We start from the raw sequence: 21558 nt of genomic DNA, 5'->3' as shown, positions 1-21558 counted from the left end.
CTATGCGTGTGTGTGTGTGTGTGTGTGTGTGTGTGTGTGTGTGTGATGATTTGTGTGTAATTGATTACATTTTCTGTGGCATGTGGTGTATAGTTGGGTGTTGTTAAGTGTTTGCATATTGTGGTGGTTTTAGGTTTATGAACCGGTATAAACATGTGCGTGTGGTGTGTGTGTGTGTGTGTGTGATGATTTGTGTGTAATTGATTACATTTTCTGTGGCATGTGGTGTATAGTTGGGTGTTGTTAAGTGTTTGCATATTTTGGTGGTTTTAGGTTTATGAACCGGTATAAACATGTGTGTGTGGTGTCTGAGGATGAGTATGCAGGATATTTGTAGGGTTAGTTAGTGATGTTAGTAGTCTGTGCCATTCTATGGAATGGTTATGTTGGTCTGGCCGGGTTCATATGGTTGTTTGTTTTTAAATGGAGCGGAGCGAGAGCAGAGGGAGAGCAGTCGTCTGCAGTCTTTCTACGCTGTCTACGCCTTGAGAAGCACCTTAAACCCCTAATTTTCCGCGGAGTGGTGAGCGGAGCGAGAGCAGTCGGAGAGCAGTCGTCTGCAGTCTTTCTACGCTGTCTATGCCTTGAGAAGCACCTTAAACCCCTCATTTTCCGCAGAGCGGTGAGCAGAGCGAGAGCAGAGGGAGAGCAGTCGTCTGCAGTCTTTCTACACTGTCTACGCCTTGAGAAGCACCTTAAACCCCTCATTTTCCGAGGAGCGGTGAGCGGAGCGAGAGCAGAGGGAGAGCAGTTGTCTGCACTCTTTCTACGCTGTCTACACCTTGAGAAGCACCTTAAACACCTCATTTTCCGCAGAGCGGTGAGCGGAGCGAGAGCAGAGGGAGAGCAGTCGTCTGCAGTCTTTCTACGCTGTCTACGCCTTGAGAAGCACCTTAAACCCCTCATTTTCTGCGGAGCCTGAGCGGAGCCGTGAGCGGAGCGAGAGCAGTCGTCTGCAGTCTGCTGCAGACAATGCAGACGATGCAGACAACAGAGTTGCGAAAACTGAATGTAACTTCTGAGACGCAGCCCTTTCAATCGGTAAACACCACTACAATGGACCATTCTTCAGAAGTAGTCCTCCGAATTCAACGGAGTCCCCTGAAGCAGAATGAAGAAATGAAAATAAAACCCAAACCTACGGTGACTATTCAAAAACAGAAAGAATAGAAAAAACAGCGCCTGCCGCCAAAAACAACAATAGTCGTACCTTCGACCACCAAAACTTCAATAAACACGGCGAAAATCATCTTTTTCCCGACCCAATCACCAGGGGTCACAGTAAAACAACAACAGGGGCTTGAAACCATTCACGGGATAGAGGCAGGATCTCAGTGTGCCTCGATGACCTCCTTTGTGCCAACAAACACATCAACAAGTCCTTTGATTGACACAACCTTAAATAGGTTGGACAGTTCAGACTCATACCTAGAAGGGGTAATAACAGAACTACCTGAGAAATTCACTGAAGCAAACAAAAACACTTTACCAGTCTTACCTGTGTCCCCGGCTTCTCCGGTGGCATGGACTCATGGAACGAGGTTCCTGGACGCCGTGAGTTTTGAAGGAGCTCGGTCGCTTCGTCCCCTTCCCTCCGGCAACCACTCCCCCACCCAGCAGGCTCTGCCTTCCCGTCTCGGAAACGAGACGAGTGGCGCACAGGACTCTCCCATCGGAGGACGGGTGGCCCGTGCTCCTGCGCATCTGGCCGTGGGCAAAGGGTGTGTGACCCCGGGAGGGGGAAGGATAAAGGAGATAGAAATTGGGGGCGCTCATAAAGAGCGAAACGCGGCCGCATTTCAAACCCTGTTGGAAATCAGAGCTTAAGCAAGGAGAAAACTTCGAGCTCAAAGCCCGCCCAGAACGACGCCAGCTTGCAGCCTGATGTAAGGGGCCCCATTAGGGGAACCACGACGGGCGAAGCTGGCAGCACAAACTCAACGACCAATACGGTAGAGGCTCAATATCATGCCGCTCAAGAATCGGCAATAAACAAACCTGATTCTCACGTTGCCTCCCCAGAAACAGTTGGAGAGGAATCCTCTGCACATGGAATCGAGGATGCTGGGGGTAATGAGCTGTGTGGGACACCAATGGAGCTGTCTACCCATCAAAGGAATCCATGTGCACCTATGCATTTGGACTCGACTTTAGAACTGGAGACAGCTACTATAGGGGAATTACCAATCAAAGTCTCACAGGAATTTCCCAAACAAAGCCAAAAAAGAAAGAAATTGTCCTCGTCAAATGTAAAAACAAAAGCATATAGAGCCAGGAAAACAGGAAAATCAACCCTACCGGCTCCCCTTTTGTCGAGTGCCCTGAAAGATTTTATAAACAAACAATTCAAAAGAAAACTAGACCATACAAAAGAATTGTCAGACGCAGAAATTTTAGAGGCCATCCAGGATTTACCGCCAGTTAGTAAATCACGGAAACTAACCTCGGGTGTGTCTGGGCTGCGAAACCAGGCTCAGACGCAAGCGCCTGGAAGAAACCAACTAAGGGGAGATAAAGAAATCTTGGAACCCCCGAGAAATAAAGAGCAACTTGAGAGGGGCGATCCAAGGAAAGAACATACATCTGATCCAAATACAGAGAGCGACAAAAATCCAGAAACTAGGAACACAGAGGGAGAATTCCGATCTCCCATGGAAAAATCGCACAGGCAGGAGGCAAACCAACAAGAGGCGTCCAAATTGTGGAGCCCTAAAAGCCCCGAACAGGACTTACAAATTTCGTCCACGCCCAAAAAAGCCCAACCACGAAAATCTAGTTTACACGTAACATCACCAGACATATGCCCTCTCCCAGAACATCGACCTCCAGAAGTGGGGATTTCCAATCTGGAAGGTCTTAGGTTTGCTGCAAACCAAGCATCTCAACAAACATCCCATCTCAGATCACCTCCAAAAAATCGAAGACTAAGTGAAATTGCAGCCCCAGGAAACAAAGAGTCTCCTTAAAAAAAAACCAGACCTTCCAATCATTATGTCAGCTATCCCCATTGCCCTAGCTCCGTTCGGAAAGCTTTATGAAGCAATTAACGATTCAATAAAAGACAGTTCGGTTCTGACCGCAATGATGCATAGTAAATTGATTTTCGTCGAAGGTTTTATTACAGCGTTGGACCAAAAAAACAAAGAGCGCAGTGACATTTGGGACAAAAAGCTGAGTAGGCTAGAAGACTTAATGTCCCGTCTAAATCAAGCCCCCTCGGCCACTGTAGAAAGGGAATCTCAGACTGAAGAGCCTTCTGTGCCTCAAGATTTTGGCACCGGTCTTCAAAAGGCAAATAGAAAAACATCCCCAAAGTATTGCAACAATGTCTAATCAACAGAAAACGACTGAATCACTAGAAATGGTAACACCTGCAACTAAAAGCAAACCATTATTGAAAATCGCAAGAAGCAATGAACTGAGAGAAAATGGAGAACAAACAGTGTCGGCCCTGGACCCCCTGATGGCAAAGAGAAATAACCAAAAGGAACCAGCAAAAGCAATCATGAGCTTACAGGTGCAAACCAATAGTGTAAATAACTCAGTAATTTGCACGTCTTCCTCTCCGAGATCGGTTGAAGAGTTCATAGCGCAGAGCTCAATAATGGATTTAAGCCAGCACCTAGACGGAGCCAAAGAGGTCCCAATGAACCTTACGGCCACGAAAGGCACCCATGTCCAAACTACAAATCCTAACACAGTATCCAACACTCAGGCACAAGAAAAAAAATCAGAAGGAAACGACTCCACCCATGTTCCAGTCTTGCCAGCCTGTGACCAACATAAACAACTTGAAGAAGTAGTCCCTAAGTCCTTTCGAAAAAAGAGTCCACCGAGAAGCGTGAGGGAAGATCATATGAGACATAGGGGTCCATCTTTACTGGAGACACGTCTTTTTAAGATTGAACAAACATCTTCAGTTGACCGGTACATGGTCTTTAACCGCAACACGGTGCTGAAAACTCTCAAAAAGACCAAAACTCTGCAAAACCGAAAATCGGACGATTTTACACTAATCGAGCCATATCACAGAAAAAAACTAGCAAAGGGGTATCTGCATATTAAGCAGAGCGCCCTGAAGGAACTGTCTCGTGACACCTATTCGGAACTAGCTCACATGGGATATAACTTATTCGAGATCCCCACTGCAATCCCTAAAGACTCTTCAAGATACATCCACAGTACTTCCCCAAAAAGGGACTACAGGTTAAAATCTAGAACCGAAGATCTATATAGATCTGGAAGAAGAGGTCAAAGTCCAGCGACAGAAGCCCAGTGGCTACCTAAGTCAAGAAGTGACGAAAGACTTGAATACAGACAAGAGAGGAGACAAAACTACAAGTCTGTTCGAGACAAAAAACCAGCTACATCATTACGTTTCCGTGATCAGGAACACAGATCTTCATTGACGGAGATCCCGTCACCAAGAAAACCAACTAAACCAATTAACTGTGAATCAGAAAAAGTAACAAAGAAGGGCAAATGGAGCTGGTTTCGCAGTATTCTAACGCCAGGGCAAGGAAAATAGCAATCACCTGGGGATGCAAAGTCAAGGCTATCTGCATCCGACTCGTCGACGACAACTTCAGTAAACAAATTATTCACCCTGAGAGTCCCAAAATCTACCAAATAATGGCATCAGAACTGGAAAAAGGTTCAAATCGGACTATGAATCAGTGGGCCACGGACCAAAAACAAAAACTACAGCAAATAGTATGTACTGAAACAGAACTGAAAGAAAACCCAACTAGAATAAAAACAAAACTTGAATGTTGGGACTGGATCAATACGATTGATTTAGCTTCATTGTGTAAACTTCTAGTACACCTTCCCATGAACACCAACAAATTAAAAGAACCGATGGCGTACTGTAAAAAATACCCGGACAAACTACTGATGAGAACCCTTTTAAAAGCTCGCCTAAACGTCTTACCGACTGGAGAAATCTTAGCGATCAGAGCGGGCTTGGAGAAACTACCCTGCAGACTCTGTGCAAATCCGGATGACATTGAATCGATAAAACATCTATTGATGCGATGCCCTGCTCTTCACCAGGCCAGGATCACCTATTTTTCCACCTTGACGGCCACATCATTTGCAGGGAATGAAGGTATTTGGTGGAAGCGCCTGATTACAGGTGAAAAGACTCGATGGCACACGGCGACTGCTAAACTTTTACACCTGGCTTTCGAAAGAATAATAGATACTCCGGAAGTTAGGATCTAAATGCATAAATAGCGAAGTAAAATGCAAGGCACGAATCACTCAGCAGACAAAATCAGAAAGGACTTCTCACAGTTTAGAAAGCGCTATTGTAAAAATCTTTTTTTATGATTAAATACAAGTAAATAAAAAAATAAATTAAAAAAAATGTTTTTTTTTGTTGGGCTATCAAGGTTTTGGTTCAGTTGGTTTTGAATGTTCTCTTGTGTTGGCTGTTTCCCTTTGACAGTCTTTCCTGTTTAGCTCAGTGTGTTAAAAGGCCATGCTTTTAGCAATTTTCTGTATTGTGACTGGTCATCTGGTGTTTGTATTTCAATATGGAGTGACATCAAAAGTGTTGCAGGGATGCCGGAGAATGCTAATTCACCAAATAGCTGCTTTGAACATTGTTTTGGTTCAAGGAGAATGTTGTTGCTGGACCTTAGTGTTCAGTTTGGTTTGTAGATTGACATTTCTCCCTGTATGAATTCCACTCCTGGGCCATGGATTGCTCGGTGGGGTATGCCGTGTGTTTTGTAGAACTTTCCTTTGGTGACTGGTAGCCAATGTAGTGTTGGTGTGATGCGTTCTCTATAAGTTAGTCTGAGGAGTAGTCTTGCTGTTGTGTTCTGTATTCATTGTAGTTATTTGGTCAGGTAATCTGGCATTCCCAAGTAGATGCTGTTGACGTAGTCTTTTCTTGACACAATGAGGGAGATGAGAGCAAGTGTTCTATGTGGGAAGGGGAAGAAAGTAAGTATCCGCTTGATTGTGTGTAGGTGGTAGAAGCACTTCTTTACTACTGCATTGACTTGCTATTTAAGGGTTAGTTTGTTGTCTATTAATATTTGAAGGTTTTTACCATTTTGAAATGTTCCGGTCGATTTCCCATTTCCGTAGGCCATGGAATGTGTTGTTTCAACCGGTTGTTGGTGTAAACATGTTTTCTTGTGGTAGCACTGGTTGGAGCTTAAGGTTTAGAAATCACCACTTTCCACTGTACTACTGCTGGGAAATAGTCAGATTGTCACCGGCCCCATATGCTGTGGCACCCTGCACAGACATGGGAAGAAGTCACAATATCTAAGGTACATCAATAATATCATCACACAATCAGCTTACATCCACCAGCCTGGGTTAGTGATCCTAAGGTTCCAAGAGTTTCAGGTGCTGGGGGTACTCTATAGTCTGTCTTAAGAAATGTAAGTATGTGCGTCCAATCATTGGAAAATCGAGGTAGCTCATTGTTCGTAGTATATGTTGCCCATTCTAAGACCACAACTTCCCAGACCAACCGAAGTACGTCTTGGATGGATGTGATTTCCGTCCCTTTCCATCCTCGTGCTATAAGCTGCATCACATGATCCAGGATTTGGGAAAATGTGTGTGAAGGGGGACGGGAAAGAAGTGATACCATATATTTTGGTCAGCCTATCCCAAGTGTCGGCTATCAATTTTGTGATGGATCTCAGGTACATGTGCAGGGTCCGTCTGGTCGAGGTAGCCAAAGAACGTTCCTTATTTCTTGCTTTACCACCAACCCATAGTTGTCCCTCATGTCCCGCAAACCATTCCCTTATTATCCGAATCTGGGCTTCCTCGAAGTACAGCTGAACTTTAAGTAGTGCCATACCTCCTTAGCTCTTTGGAGACGTTAACAGATGGTGGCTAATCCTGGGTCTTCTGCCTACCCAAATTAAGTTGCTTGTTAGTTTTCGCTGTTCTCTAAAGAGGTTTTGGGGGACCGACACTGGTAGTGCCTGGAACAGGTAAAGAAGCCAGAGAGAGTAACGCTTTTAACTACAGCAAGATTGCCCACGCAGAATGCCTCAAGAGCACTCCATTTGTGGAGGTCAGTTTTAATAGTGGTTTTACATTGGGGGATAATTTGCTATGTACCAGCCCGACAGGGTTGGGTTTGTGTATTCTGAAATATCGGATTCCTTCGGGGCTCCAGATGAAAGGCAAATATGCCTTCAAAGCCGCCACTTCCCTCCCTCCACCCAATAAATTGAGCAGTTCTGATTTTGTTAAATTGATCTTCAGACAGGCGACCATCGCAAAGTCAGACCTCTCCTACTTACCCCACCGATGCCCCCAAGTTCGTGAGTGGAAGCAGCGTGTCATCTGTGAAGGCTGCTATCTTGTGTTGGGCACCCGCCAAGGGGGATCCCATGGACGACCTCAGACTTGCACAGGGTCTGAAGTATCGGCTTCTAGTAGATTTTATATAGCAAGGGGGAGTAGTTACACCCCTGTTTGGTGTCCCTGCTCAGAGCAAATGCCCTGTGCAAGGAGCCATTGTTAAGAAGTTGTGCTGAAGGGGATTTATAGTTGGCATGGACCATCTTGTTGAATTCACTTCCCAGGGCCATTTTGTCCATCACCTTAAACATAAAGGACCACTCCACCTGCTCAAAGGCTTTCTTAGCACCAAAGGAAAGGAGGACCACAGGAGTTTTGAGTACCTTTTCCACTAGATGGCCAATTTGTCTAATATTATTAAATGCTTGTCACCCTTGTATAAACCCTGACTGGTTGGGGTGAATCAGGGCCAGGAGAAAACCCTCTGTCACGCTCACCTGAATCTCTGCAGGAGCGATGGATTCCTTCGACCTCTGCTCTGCTCTCCCCTCACCCGGAAACCAGCTCTTACTCTCTTCACCGGGGTTCTATCTGTGAGACAAAGAATGGGTTTAGAATAGTACCCAGACCCCTAGACCCTCCCTTGAGACTCCCCGTTGGTTCAAGTGCAGCGTCTAACGGGGAGGGCTCACCTCTTGTTTTAGGAAGGTGGGCTCTCCGTCCTGGCTCTGCAGGGGTGTTATGGTGCGGGACGGATGGTTGCCGTGCTGACTAGAAGCTGTTCTCCTTGCTTGTTCTGGTGATGCTGTTGAAAAGAATTGCTCAGCCGTTCCCCTTATGTGTGGCTGGAAAACGTTTGAAAGTCCCGAATAAAGTTCCAGGGCCAGTTACCTCACTGACCCTTAGTGCGTATAATGTCCAATGTCCTCGGATTTCCCAGTTGCTTCACTGGGTTCGAAAGGAAGATGTGCAGGTTTGTATTATCTTTGTGGTTCTTTCTCACCGAGTGTCTATAAAGACTAACCTGTCTTTCTCTTGTGTATTCTTTCCTTGCAGATTGCCAAAGGAAGGTCCAACGGGCGGTGAAGATCAGAAGACCCGTAACTTGGAGGGGTGGTGATGATCAGAAGGACCGCGAGTGAAGAATGAAGCTGCCGACGCCGTCGGAAAGCCGCGGAAAGGTGAGTAGAGACTGGCGCTGTACTAATGCTTCTGTTCCTTTCTCTTTCAGATGCAGAGCTCGTAGTAGCGAAGATGGAGGCCCAACCGGGCGCCAGAACTGCAGGTAAGCCGTAGAAGACTCCAGGGATAGTGATCAGGTAAGCGCGTGCTGGATGCAACAGAGGAATACACAAAGCAAGTCTTGTTCTTTGGGCGTGGCTTTTATAGGGAGTCTCGCCCAAAGACTAGAGCGTTGCATTAGTTCTGGATTGGCCAAAAAGGGGTCCATGCTAGTGGAACAGGAAGTCTCATGTTATTCTATGGCAGCAGGGGCTGACATGGATATTAACTCTGTTTTTGCTCTCCATGCTTTCACCCACAATGCACCTGCCTGTTTTCCCTTCTGCCTACCATGAACTGGATATGAGGGCGACTTGATAATGTCCCATAGTCTGGTGCCCATGACACCCTCCAGCCTGTTGGTGAGAATTTTGGGCCCAGGGGCACATGTCAAAAAAGTTTGAAGACCACTTAGTCTTAGCGTGATGGATTTTACAAGAAGGGGAATTCCCCACCTTTACTTCTATCTGTATATAATGTTTTTTAAGGTTTTACTACTTGTTTGTATTTGCTATTCTTATCACTTTTGTTCTTGTATAACTATATGTATTGGTGTTTTATAGCTGAAGACAATTTGTCCAATAAAGCTTATCATGATGATGATGATGAAATAAATCTCTAGTGAGGCCCCGACAATTCAGCTCCAATTTCAGTTGGACTTATCATGCAACAACTGCAAGTGGTTCAAAACATCACTGCACTACTTGAAGGCCTTGATAGCCACTTTTTGAAAATTGACTTTATTCGCAATGGACAGGCAATGCGAGTAGTACAATACAGCTTAGCGCAACATTCACAGCACAGTTCCAGATGTGCAATTGTTAACACTGTATCAGTGTCAGATGTTGTCCTATGTCTGCTCCATGTTACAACATTTGTGGAGGCCATCAAGCGGTGTTGCCATCACAATGCATCACTTACATATTTTCCTTTCTGGTGCATATCTCAACCTAACCACTGTGGTGAAAGACAGTGCCTTAGACAATGATGCTGATGTGGCACAGTTAGTGAGGAAACTGCTTTCAACATTGTGGGGTGATCCATGGATAGGTGAATTAAACATTGTGTAACTGCTGGTGTCCTTTGCGCAAACATGTTACAAAGGAAAACTGTCCACTTTCCATCTGCATGTCTCAGGAAAAGAGACTTTGCAGTAAGCATAACAAAGAGGATACACTGTGCAAATGAGCATGGATGCTTTGCTGCAATACTTACAAAATGATTTGAAGATTGAACACATGCAGCAACTCTGTCTAACAATACAGGACATGTGAAGCTCATACATGTTTTTATCAACAGGTAGTGTACATCATTAACCCTGATGCACATTTTAGGAGCAGATTCAGCACAAACTATGGTGGTGGGGGGAATCTGTGGGATGCTCTCTTCATTGATCCGGGCCTTAAGCCGGTAAAATAGCTCAGCAGGTTGAGCACTCGGTGCTGCGATCTGAGCGTGATCTGCAGATCGCAGGTTTGAATCCCGGCAAGGCCAACTCAGCATTTCATCCTTCCAAGGTCGATAAATGAGTACCAATTTCGATTGGGTGATATTGTATGTAAATACGTGCTCTGTAAAGCACTTTGGATTAAGGCACTATATAAATAACACATCATTATCAGTATCATTATCTTGGAAACAGACATGTCAACAAAGAAAAAGCAGGGTGGTATGGCCAGCCGGCGAGCAATGAGGACATAGGCCCTTGAAGCTCCTCAGCTGCCAGCTTAATCCTGCCAAACATCCTGAAAAACGAGTCGAAATAAGGAATCTTCCTGCTGGGGATAACAGACGGAACTGGCGGATGAAGAATGCAGAATATTGCTGGAGATATCTGTGGTGGAGCTAAGAGCCTGTGAGCGCGCATATCTGAGCCCAAAATGGCCACCAAGCCCGGGCGATGCCGCAAGTGAGTGTGGCCCACAGCAGAGAAGCCACCCATGGTATAACACCCAGCACTCGAGCCGACAGATCTGTGGACCGGATGCGTTGGAGCTGTGGACCAATGAGTGACATGTTGGACCTGGCGTTAGAGCGAGTCGCACCAGCCCGAGTAAAGACAGCAGCTGAGACCCACTGTTGCCATGAACGTATAGGGAGACTGGAGGTGGAATAGAGAGACTGCCCTGACACCATCCAGGGGCCAAGGGACAACAAATGGCAGTTATCAGTGACACCAACCCTATTACTCACTGGTTGCGGCCTGGCTGCTAAACCCGTAATCCATGAAGGTGGTAGAGGGGCAACAAACACTGGAGCGACCCTAGATTTGACAAGAAATTGACCGGGAGCAGCTGTGTTGCAGACCGCAAGCGCAAGCCCACCTGGTGTGCCACGCGGGAAGGAGAAGCGGGGCTGCCACCCGACGAACAGCTCCGGTGAGTCGACAGCAACCCCTGTCCCTGCGCAGAGACTCGACACTTTACAACAACACGCTTATTATACGCACTAGACTCCACCTATAATACTTGTGCTATGGCAAAACATAAATGTCGCCCCCACGTGGATGTGCTGAAGCCCACGGTCAGAGGTGGAGGAGAGAGTGGAGAGAGACATGGCACCAATAAACCTGAAACCTCAGACTCACACCGCCTCCTCTGGCATATGAGCACTACATCGGGACAATCCGCTCGCTGCAGTCATGATGCCTACCCCCGGGCATCAAAACCAAGCCCATCAGCTCCGGGAGCAGGCATCCAGATACTTATTAAAATCCCAAAAGCCTCGGCTGGGGGCTGTTTGGGTTTAGTCCTGGCGCCTTAGGTGCCAGGCTCATCATGGAAATCAGTCCTGGCGCCATGGGCGCCAGGCTCATAGACTTTACTTACCTGATGCAGACCATGCTACTAGTGAGTCCAAGCCAACGTGATGCCTGGATGGGACTATTTTTCTACAGGGACTATTTTTTACTCGGGTGTGGTTCTAGGGAACTTCTTACCTGGAACTACTTTGGAGGCTATTTAAACCACAACCGAACAACAGCACACGCTTCGCGTTATTCTGCATCCAGCAGCGTAACGCAGTGAGTGTATCCAGTCTTCTGCCATGCCCACCTCGAATCTGGAGTTCCTAAAACCAGGAGGAAAGAAAAGGACAAGATTAGAAAACAAACTATTTTGAATTCCTCACCTGATTTCGGATCCATCTCGCCTCCGGACCTGGAAAGAACATCATTTCTGTATGCATCGCATCTCCAGCTGCATCGCCGCGCCATAATCACCAGTCCTCGCAGCATATTTCGATTCGGCGCTGCCTCCATCATTTCTTCGCCGAACTCCGGCACCTGAGGGACAAAAGAAACAACAAGGTGAGCCGAGAAAACCAACAAATAAAACACTTATCATCATAGACTTACCTGATTACCACTCTCAGTTATTCTGTAACTCTCCACATCTTCATATGCCGTACCTGCAAAGGGAGAGAAAACAACACGTTAAACACCGGCAACCTCTACCGAATGGCGTCGGGTAATACAGACTCTTACCTGAGCGCCACCAACTGCCACAAGGTGTATCTTCTCACGATCTTAGTTGCAAGACAAGGAAGGAAGGGGGGGCAAGAGTGAATCATCGGACATATTGAACTCTATGAACTTGATACTTAACGAACCTTGCCAGGAACCTCAGAGTCAATACTCTCCGGAACTCTCCCACGCCTTCAAACCAGTGAAGTAACTGGCATCAACGCGCCCCTGCAATCGACCGCAGGATGGAGAGCTCATCATTTAAAAACATAAGGTGAGGTTCCTAAAAGGAGATATCGGAGGTGACTATAAGGGAGAATGAGAACAGTGGGAGGGGGCTATCACTCATATCCACAGGTGGCTAAATCCCTTTCTCCACTTGCACTTCTATGGATCAAGCAGACGAGATTAGGCGGGCCAGTCCAGACAGTCATCTCGGCACTACGCATCACGTTGGTGGAGACCGCAGCTGTCCGGGTCCGATCGACGCCCCTGTGGGAACCAGGTGAGCGTAACAGAACGCAAAGCCTATATAGAAATCCCCACCCGGGCGTCATGGAAACCTCAGAAACCGACCAACCAGCCCTATTGTTAGGGGAACTTAGGGCAGAAGTGCATTCTGCGCGCCAAGAAACTAATGCCCTCAGGAGAGAACTGATTGTGTCAAAGGAGCGCACTGATGATCTTGCTAGACAATTGCTGCAAAACCAAGCTGGGAAAACACCATTACCTGGACTCTGGGGGAATCCAACTCCTGTTTCATTGAGCAATCCTGTGCAAGTGGTTCTACCAGGGAGCATTCCTTTATCTCCACCCAAACGTTTTGCTGGGGACCCGAAAAAGTTTGCCATGTTTATGAACCAATGCCGATTGCACTTTTTATGCAGACCTGGAGCTTTTCCGAACGACCAAACCAAAGTAGCCTTTGTACTATCATACCTCAGTGGCAGCGCAGCGGATTGGTCAATTCCACTAGTCAATCATGATGACCCTATTCTTCGGGATTTCCAAGGGTTTCAATTGAGCATGGAGAGACTATTTGCCAGACATTCACAGGGACAGGCCCTGGATAACGAACTCTTATCCCTACGACAAGGTAACCAGGATCAACTAACCTATATCACAACCTTCAATAGGTTGGTGGTGGAAACCGGATGGCCAGAGGTAAAACGAATTACATAATTTCATCGTGGACTTCGGGGTGAACTCAAAGATGTTTTGGCCCAAGTTGTGAACCCACCTCAGGATTGCGCAGAATATATAGACTTGGTGGTCCAGTTAGACCACCGACTTCAGAGTAGAAAGGCTGATCGAGCTAAGTTCGAGACTCGGGTATTGGTTAAACCCAATGTTACCCTCAAAGGAACCGATGCACCAGAACCGATGCAGATCGGGGGGTCAAGGGACCCTTAACTCAAAAGGAAAGAGAAAGGAGACGGCAGATGCAATTATGTCTGTACTGTGGGGCCTCAGGACATTTTCTACGGGATTGCCCTATAAAACCATCCAAAAAAGTAGTCGGAGTTGCTGATAAAAAAACCGAGCCTGATTCGGGAAACGACCTCGCCCGACAAGCGTAGAGGTCCGCTTGCCGAGCTTGAAGAAGGATACTCAGACCTCGCACTTCATCATACCAATGGTCCTTGTGGATCCAAGGCAGCCATCACGCATGCACGCAGTAAGGGCATACATTGATAGCGGGGCCATAGGAAACTATGTGGACCACGAATTGGCTACTAGGATGAATCTACCTCTCTGCAAAAAGACCACTTTGGATGTCATCACCACAGTCGATGGAACTGACATTGCCTCTGGGCCTGTAACTCATTCCACCACAGAGATGACATTATTGGGTCAAGATGGGCATCGAGAAACTATTGTGTTTGATTTAATCAAAGCCCCGCAGTTCCAAATAATACTGGGGATACCTTGGTTGGAAACACATAATCCTTGTATTGATTGGCGAGAGAAGAGAATAACCTTCCCGGATTGTGCACATACTTGTTACCGCGAAAAACCCTTGAACCAAGGCCTGGCCACAGTTGCTACTCCAGTTGTGCAGTTACCTCAGGAATATCAAGAATTCCAGGATGTTTTCCAAAAGGAACAGGCCAACACCTTACCACCTCACAGATCATACGATTGTCAAATCGATCTCATACCCGGTGCACAACCTCCATGTAGTAGGGTCTACGCCCTTACGGAACCCGAAAACCTTCACCTGCGACAATACTTGGACCAATACCTTGCTAATGGCTTCATTCGTCCATCCAAATCCCCTGCATCTTCAGCTTTGTTCTTTGTGCCTAAAAAGGAAGGTGACCTCAGAACGTGTATAGACTACCGCACATTAAATCAGATCACGGTTAAGAACCAATACCCATTGCCTCTGATTCCCGCATTACTAGACCAAGTAAAGGACGCTTGCATCTACACTAAATTAGATCTCTGAGGGGCATATTAACTGGTACGTGTAAAGAAAGGCGATGAATGGAAGACTGCCTTTCGCACTAAGTATGGGTTATTCGAATACCAGGGGATGCCCTTCGGGTTGTGCAATGCACCAGCAGCCTTCCAGTATTTTATGAACAATGTCCTTCGTGAACTCATTGACATCTGTGTTGTCGTATACATAGACGATATTCTAGTGTACTCCTCCTCAGAATCAGACCATGTGAAGCACGTTTGTGCAGTCCTTGAGAAACTACGCCAGCAAAAGTTATATACAAAATTGGAAAAATGCGTTTTTCATGCTACGGAATTTGAATTCCTCGGATTTATCCTGACTCCAAAAGGAGTCTGAATGGACTCTCGAAAGGTGGACGCAATTCTCAAGTGGCCATCACCCAGTTCAGTTAAAGGGGTACAAAGCATGCTCGGATTTGCTAATTTCTACCGCAGATTCATCCCGGATTTCTCACATGTTGTACACCCTATCACAGCACTTTTGCGAAAAAACAAACGCTTCTTGTGGACCGAAGAAGCTGAAAAGGCCTTCCAAGAGCTGAAAGCGAAATTCACGTCTGCACCTGTCTTAAAGCATCCACGCTCTGAACTTCCATAGATAGTTGAAACTGATGCATCCAGTTTAGCCATGGGAGCTGTCCTGTCCCAGAAGGATCCTGAAACCGGTCAACTTCACCCAGTAGCATTTTGGTCCAGAAAGTTCTCGGCACCCGAATTAAACTATACGGTTACGGATAAAGAGTTATTAGCCATCAAATCTGCCTTCAAGGCTTGGCGGCATTATCTTCTCGGTGCCAGGCATACCATTACTGTAATCACTGATCACCGAAACCTGCAGTATTTAAAAAACAGCCAAGGCCCAATTGTCGCGCCAACTTCGATGGGCATTGTTCTTTGCCGAGTTCGATTTCGTGATCACTTGTCGACCAGGCTGTAAAAATGGCAAGGCAGATGCCTTATCCCGAATAGGGATGGGAGAAGCATATGCGAACCCGGAACGGGTGCCTATAATTTCAGAACAAAGAATTCTTGGCATAACTACACTACAGACACTAGAGGATATTCGGGTAAAGATCCAACAACTCTTCAATCCAACAGCCCTGCAGGACTGGGTAAAGAAAGGCCCGGACTACTCAGTCATCAATGTTCTACCTTATTATCAAGGGCGGCTATTTCTACCACACAAGGATCTACAAGAACTAGTCATCTCCAATTATCATGATACCCTGATGGAGGGGCACCCTGGTATCGCAAAAACTGAAGCTAAAATTAAGAGACAATTCTGGTGGCCTACCTGGCGAAAAGACGTAAAGTCATTTGGAATGTCTTGTGGCATATGCGCCCAAAACAAAAGTCAGAAGAAAAAACCAGCTGGACTTTTACAACCTTTGGATATTCCACCTACACCATGGCGCACCTTATCTTTAGACTTTATTACAGATCTACCTCCATGTAATGGATTTAACACCATTCTAGTTAATGTGGATTTTTTTTCCAAGATGGCCCACTTTATTCCTTTAAAGGGATTACCTTCTGCTTCAATTCTGGCCAAGGAGTTCCTCGAAAACATTGTTCGAATACACAGATTTCCTTCCGTATTGGTCTCTGACCGAGGTAGTCAATTCATTTCACATTTTTGGAAGAAATGTTGTCAATTGGCGCAAATCGACGTGAGGTTATCAACCAGTCACCATCCCCAGACCAATGGTCAGACGGAAAGGACCAACCAGACCCTCGAACAGTACCTACGTTGCATGCTACACCAGACCGAAAGTAATTGGAAAGATATTTTATGGATTTCCGAGTATGCATACAATAACTCTGTACATTCAGGAACCGGACAAAGCCCCTTTTATTCCATATATGGACATCACCCTCAAACCTCAGAACTAGATTTGCCTCAGCATTTAGAAATGCCTGCAGTTAATCATTTGCACTCAACTATTACACAAGCCTTTAAAGAGGCAACAGAACATTTGAAACAAGCAAAACAGAAATATGAGAAAAATGCTGGTCAACATAGAAGTGAAACTCCACAATACCAGATTGGGGATCAAGTTTGGCTGGCTACAAAACACATACCTCTGAAGGGAACTCAGACTTTTAACCCTAGATATTTGAGACCTTACACCATTAAGGCCATTATCAACCCGGTGGCCGTCAAATTGGAATTACCCTCTAATATGCAAATTCATCCTGTCTTTCATGTTTCACTTTTAAAACCAGTTCAACCAGGAACAAGATTAACCAAACCACCTGACCCCATCTTGATAGATGGAGAACCTGAATTCGAGGTAAAAAATATCCTGGACTCCAAGATTGTTAAATCTAAACTTTTTTATTTAATCAATTGGACCGCAGGAAAGGTCATGGGAGCCTAGTGACCACGTTCATGCACCTCGGTTAGTGAAGAAATTCCATCAGGACTTCCCAGACAAACTAGGGCCAAGGGGAAGAACAACTTTAGGAGGGGCCTTGGGGGGGAGTGCTGTCACGATGCCTACCCCCGGGCATCAGGACCAAGCCCATCAGCTCTGGGAGCAGGCATCCAGATACTTATTAAAATCCCAACAGCCCCGGCTGGGCGCTGTTTGGGTTCAGTCCTGGAGCCTTAGGTGCCAGGCTCATCATGGAAATCAGTCCTGGCACCATAGGCGCCAGGCTCATAGACGTTATTTACCTGATGCAGACCATGCTGCTAGTGAGTCCAAGCCAAATGTGAGGCCTGGATGGGACTATTTTTCTACAGGGACTATTTTTTACTCGGCGTGGTTCTAGGGAACTTCTTACCTGGAACTACTTTGGAGGCTATTTAAACCACGCCCGAACAACAGCACATGCTTCGCGTTATTCTGCATCCAGCAGCGTAACGCTCACTGTGTCTACAGTCTGTATCCAGTCTTCTGCCACGCCCGCCTCGAATCTGGAGCTCCTAAAACCAAAAGCAAAGAAAAGGACAAGATTAGAAAACAAACTTTTTCGATTTCCTCACCTGATTTCGGATCCATCTCGCCTCCGGACCTGGAAAGAACATCATTTCTGTACGCATTGCATCTCCAGCTGCAGCACCGCGCCATACTCACCAGTCCTCGCAGCAACTTTCGATTCGGCGCTGCCTCCATCATTTCTTTGCCGAACTCCGGCACCTGAGGGACAAAAGAAAACAACAAGGTGAGCCGAGAAAACCAACAGATAAAACACTTATCATCATAGACTTACCTGATTACCACCGGAGACATTATTCTATAAATCTCCACATATTCATATGCCGCACCTGCAAAGGGAAAGAAAACAACACGTTAAACACCGGCAACCTTTACAGGACGCATCGGGTAATACAGACTCTTACCTGAGCGCCACCAACTGCCACAAGGGGTATCTTCTCACGATCTTAGTTGCAAGACAAGGAAGCAAGGGGGGGCAAGAGTGAATCATCGGACATATTGAACTCTATGAACTTGATACTTACCGAACCTATCCACGAACCTCAGAGTCAATGCTCTCCGGAACTCTCCCACGCCTTCAAACCAGTGAAGTAACTGGCATCAACCCGCCCCTGCCTTCCACGCAGGATGGAGAGCTCATCATTTAAAAACATAAGGTGAGGTTCCTAAAAGGGGATAACCTTCTTCATTTTAGACCTTGGGAATGAATTTCTGTATTGCAACGGTGATCTGCCAAGGTTTGGGGCACAGCAGATCCCGTATCTGTTGTATGCAGACGACCTTGTCCTTTTGTCCCAGACCCCACAAGGCTTACAGCGGTTACTTGTAAAGCTTGGGCAATACGCCTGTAAAAACCGATTGGTTATTAATATCAGTAAATTGCAAGTAATTGCCTGCCCATCCAAGCAGGGTCACAGAAGGTGGTTCCTCCTTACACACTCATGGTCGATTCAAGACACCAAGCTGGAAAAGGTGTCTGAATATACATACCTGGGGGATAGAAATCTCAAATAGACAATCCAAGGGCGACATCGGAATAATGCTACAGAGTAAACTGCTCCAATTGACCTCACAGTCTAGAATAATCATAAAAAAATGTGGTAAATTCTCCTTGAAACACGCAGCTGATTTCTATAAAATTAAAGTTGTTCCGATTGTACTGTATGGTGTGGAGAGCATGGTGTTAAACAAGGGTTCGCCATGGGAGGCCTTAGAGGCGAAGTATTGGAGGGCGATCTTAGGCTTACCTAAAGCGACGCCGATCGCTATAATGCGGTATGAGCTGGGGTTGGTGTCTTTGTATGCACAGGCAAGTTGGAGACAGTGTGCCCTGCTACGGAAGTGATTGTTGGGTATTAATAGTGGGACAATTCTAGAGGTATTGGCCTCGCCTTGTTAAAATCAGATAATACATACCCAATGAATTGGCTGAAGTGTGTATTTAGCCATATGAGCGAGGCAAATGTCACATTAGAGCTGTTACTTCAGAACCTTGACCGTGCTAAAGTAAAATTCTATTGCGCTGATTGGGCGGGAACTTTAGCGAAGGGCTCCCTCTATAAAGACTTTAATGTCTGGGTGTTTGGTGTTAAGCCTTACGGTATCATTGCTAAGTACCTGCTGAAATGTCCATCTCCAGCTATACGATCTGATTTCCAACGGTTTAGATTTAATCTATGGGGTACGAGAGATGTACTATATAGACGGAAACTGATCCTACAGGAACAAAACTACTGCAGATATTGCATTGATGTTCAGCAAAAAGAAACGCTGCAAAAAGAAACGCTGCAACTCTGCTAGTAGATTGTCCATCACTAATGTTGGTGAGAGAAAGATATTTTCAGAATATTATCACCTTTCTCACTCGCACCTCAAGTGACTACAAATGGCAAATTATGTTTTTGACCCCAAGAGAAAAAGTACAGATTGCTATAGTCCAATACCTAAGCTGCCTCAAATTAAGTCGTGTGGGGTCCCTATGGCCCTTGAGAGGTGTCAGTTTGGTTACTTTTCTTTTTTACTTTACCCAGTGATATTGTATTTAAACTATCCGGAAGGTATAAGAAATGTAAAGTATTTTGTTTTTATTTATTGTTTTTGTTTAAGATGCTTAATATGTTTAATATGTTTATCTCATGTGCCCTTGGTATTTTAATCCTTTTTTTCCTTTTGTTGTTTCGTATTAATGTGTATTTTTGTACATATTTGAAAAGTTGTGTATCAACTAAACCAAAAAAAAAAAAAAAGGGGAATACGGAGGTGACTAGAAGGGAGAACGAGAACAGTGGAAGGGGCTATCACTCATATCCACGGGTGGCTAAATCCCTTTCTCCACTTGCAGGAGAATACTTCTACAGATCAAGCAGACGAGATTAGGCGGGCTAGTCTAGACAGCCATCTCGGCACTAGGCATCACGTTGGTGGAGACCGCAGCTGTCTGGGTCCGATCGACGCCCCTGTGGGAACCAGGTGAGCGTAACAGCTGCACTGCAAATTGGGCACAAAATATAGTTGGGCTGTGAATGAATTGGGCTATTTGGGCTGGGTACCCAAATATAGTTGGGCACCCAGGGACTCTTACCTCAATGAGGCACACTGAAGGACCTACACCTCCGACCCTACGTTGCTCTGCATTGCACTACCGAAGAGCAAACGGTGCTGACAGCACCCGATGACCAACCCCCCCAATGGATATTAAAACACTTACAGCTGTGTTGCCCCTGACCATCCTACTTCACTATAACATTGGTGCTGATCCTCGTGCATCCTGCCACAGGGAAGCACAATACAATAAGAGGACAGTGTGAACCACATCGGGGGGCTACACAGCGCTGATATCTCAGCACTGCAGTGCAATTCCCTAATGTCGCTGCAGCATTGGGTCACTACCCTCCTGAAAACGTAGCATACAAGCGCACCACAGCAGTGGGATGCAGTGGCGCATGATGCAGCTTTACCACTAACCAGCCGCCACTCGCAACTGAGTGGGTGCCCGCTTGGTAGAAACCGAGAAACCTACTCAAAAGGATACGAAGACACACATGCTTGCAATACCATAACGAGACAGAGTGCACATGGGAAAGGCCCCCCATACAAGGAAAACAACAGGGTGAGTGTGACGGACAGTGAGACCAACTGGGTGGCTACACCCGAGACACAGTGGCACAGAACCAGATAGGGAGGAATCACATCCTGACTCTATCACACAGATTGAGAGGGCCACGTGAATCTGCCCGGAACCAACCTCTCATAAACTCCCAGAAAGGCGAAGCGACTGACCAACGATACCTGTGGCTAATCACGTCAACAGTTACTGTCCCGTGTGCCCCAGCTTTGCTCAATACCAGCAGGCATTACTGAGGTGTCGCAGACTGTTTAACACCTTTACGCTGCGGAGGCTAGAGGGGGACAACCCCACACTCTACATAGCACAGAAACTGGAACGGACTTGACAAATAACGCCTGCACAATCCTTACTGCGGCCAAAACCAAATTGAGCTATCCCTAAGCGCAATCCCCTATTGCGCTCGAATCAACAGGACATCAATGACAACCTATCTGAGCCCACAAGGCATCATGGTCAAGGACAAACTTAAAAAGACCTCCACTCAATGCAAAATGGACCAGTATGCTACTGCTGCAGTGACTAACCCTGTTGTTCATGAGATACTAGACGGCACAGCCGAAATGGAAGACACCACATCTCTGAAGGATGTTATGAACGCAATTGCCAACTTTCGTGCTTCCATGGAAAAAAAAGATGAATGGCATAAGTGCAGATGTTTCCCTTGTGCGTCACGACCTCCAGAAGCTGACGTTCCGTACGGGAGTAGCAGAACAGCGTATATCTGGGGCAGAGGATGGAATCTGTAGCATGGAACAACTGAAAACGATGGAAGAAAGAGTGGATGAAGGGGAAGGTAGTTCGCAGCGCAACAATGTCCGCATCCTGGGCCTGTCCGAGAAATAGGAAGGGCCAAACATGGAACTGTTTCTGGAACAGTGGCTGACGGACATGCTCGCACCTAAAACGTTCTCCAATTTCTTTTCGATTGAACGTGCTCACTGTGTGCCAACTGGACGACCGACGCCCTGCGCACCGCCACGTACAGTGGT

This window comes from Ambystoma mexicanum, chromosome 3p (assembly GCF_040938575.1).
Source record: "Ambystoma mexicanum isolate Mex_15411 chromosome 3p, UKY_AmexF1_1, whole genome shotgun sequence".
NCBI classification, from domain to species: domain Eukaryota; kingdom Metazoa; phylum Chordata; class Amphibia; order Caudata; family Ambystomatidae; genus Ambystoma; species Ambystoma mexicanum.
Note: the sequence above shows the minus strand (reverse complement) of the source record.